Here is a 2615-nt window from a genome sequence, read left to right as displayed (position 1 = left end):
GTAAGACAGCACCAGACAGGGTTGGTTTTCTATGTATGCTCTACTCCTCAAATTCAGAGAGCTTACAAAGGAGGCATTTTTCCTTGGAACAACAAAAGCCTTTGTCTTTTACTAGCTGTGTGATCTTGAACAAGTCACGTATTTTCTTTCTAATTTTTTTTAAATGAGGCAATTGGGGTTAAGTGACTTGCCCAGGGACTTGCAGTTAGTAAGAGTTATGTGTCTGAGGACTGACTTCAGGTCTGATGTTCTATCCAGTGCACCATTTAACTGGCCCCTAATTAATTTCTTTATGCCTTGGTTTGCTCATCTGTGAAATGAGAAGGTTGGACTTGATGGCCATTTTAATTCAGAATCAATGATCTTATGTCATTTTTAGGTTCTGCTCTTACAAATAAATACAAATGTGTTAGAACTAGTGATTCATAACCTGTTTTCCATGATTCTCTGCTGAAAATAAGCTTTAAATCCAATTTATGTAGAAAACCAGGAAAATCGGACCATATGGTTTTCAGATGGGTGAACTAGTTCTTTCTGTGAATAAACAATTGATTAATCTGGAGCAATTAGATGGTATAGTGGATTAGACCACAGGCCTTGGAGTCAGGAGGATCTAAGTTCAACTATAGCTTCAGACACTTAACTTAGCTGTGTGACTCCAAATTACCTGCCTAGACAAAACAATTGATTAATCAATCAAAACCATTTCTTAGGTGCTTACTATGTGCCAAGCCTTGCATTATCTTGGACAGACCCTGTAGATAGACAATGAACTGCAAAATAGGATAAGAGGAGAAAAGCAAATTTAGGGAAATTGTGCAGAGGTGCCCAATCATAACTTCAGAGAACTGATGGTCAAAGCCATGTGGACTCTTAGTCTCTTACATATGCTCACTTCTCTCTATTCACATTTCCACTTGGTTCAGAACCACGACATCTCTTGCCTTAACTATTGCCACACTTTCCCAAGTGGTCTCCCAAAGTCTCTTCCCACTAAAATCCATTCCCTTTTCAGCCACAAAGAGATCTCCGTTCTCTGGCTGAGAATTCAACAAATTTCAGCGACTCCCTATTAGCTCTAGGATCAAAAATAAATGCCCTTATTTGGCATTTAAAGCTTTCTCACAATCTGGCTTCTTCCTACCTTTCTGGTCTTCTCACATTTTGCTTCCCTCCTCCAAATCTACAGTTTTGTACAATTTCTGTCTCTCATTTCTGTACCTTTACACTGGTCCTCCTTCATCCCTGGAATGTTCTGCCCTTCATCTCTGCTCCTAGTTTCCCTAGATTCTTTTAGGATCCAACTCCAGTGGCATTTGAGTCATGTTGCAACAAGATGGCACTAGACATTGCCTCCAATCCTTAAAAATACTCAAAATTCCCACAAGTGAGAAGGATGATGAAAAGGTAAAGGAATTCTAACACTGCAAACCAAGATACCAAGAAATCTAAGGAGGTAACAGTGGGAGGAATTAAGTAGAAGAGTCGAGTAATCCCTCATACATACATTCACCAACAGTTTCTCCCCAATCTGGAAGGAGGAAACAGTCCATACCACTGTCTTGTGCTTGGTGATTCACTCAGAAATGTCTTTGCCATTGCTTCTGTCTCTGTTAGTACATCCTTTGAGCATCCTGTGGTGTCAAGTAGCATCCTCTGCAGAGTTAGTGAGGGTGGTGGAAAACCAAAAAAAATATTCTTCCTAGAAAAGCAACATGGAGTAGCAACACTCAACAAAGAAATTAATCTGGTAATCTTCGTTTTTGTGCCTTTTTGAAAGAGGAGTGAGCTTTCAAAAGGATGGCAATTAACTCTGGTTGGCTGACAATTAATGAGAAGTGTACTTCACAAAAAGAAGTGGGTTTACTCCATTGAGGGGCTGAGAGTCACCTCTGGATAGAGAATCTGTTTCTATACCCAGACCACCCACAGGCCTGGGCAATTTAGACACAAGGATCTATCTCCATCCAACTGATTGAATGAAATTCACTTTAAAATAGAGGTTCCTTATAAGTTTGGATGAGGTCAAGGAGAACAGGACTTTTTAAACTTTTTCTACTAGACACATTTTTTCACTTGAAAAATTTTTATGTGACCTCAAGTATACAGGTATATAAAATAGGTAGTCAAATCAAATATTTATTGATGATAAATCATAATTTCATATGAGGTCACAACCTACCATTGAAGAAACGGGGAAATAGAGAAGGGTAGATCAATCTTCAGCAACTGAAGTCTTAAAATGGGATAGAGAAAATGGGGAACTCTAAATCTCCCCAAATCATTAGTGATTAATAATCACTTCTCTTAGGGTAAATATTATCATTGACCCTTTTCCTGAGGATGGGAATAGACAGCTCATTCTCTATTCCAGGGTTTCTGTCATGGACCCCTTTGACAATCTGGCAAAGCCTAAGGAATCCAGATAAAAAAATACAGTTTTTAAAATTAATAAAATAAAAAGATTCAAAAGGAACCAATTGTATTGAAATATGACTTTTTTTTTTCAGTTCATGAACCCCAAGAGAAGTGGAGGAAGGAGAGTCATCAGGAAGTGACCATGATGTAGAAATAGAAGAGGAAAAAAAAGCATCAATAAAAAAATAAAGAAGAAG

The sequence above is a fragment of the Sminthopsis crassicaudata genome, chromosome 5 (genome assembly GCF_048593235.1).
Source record: "Sminthopsis crassicaudata isolate SCR6 chromosome 5, ASM4859323v1, whole genome shotgun sequence".
In the NCBI taxonomy this organism is placed as follows: domain Eukaryota; kingdom Metazoa; phylum Chordata; class Mammalia; order Dasyuromorphia; family Dasyuridae; genus Sminthopsis; species Sminthopsis crassicaudata.
The sequence above is the reverse complement of the archived record's forward strand: the minus strand, read 5'-3'. Positions refer to the sequence as shown.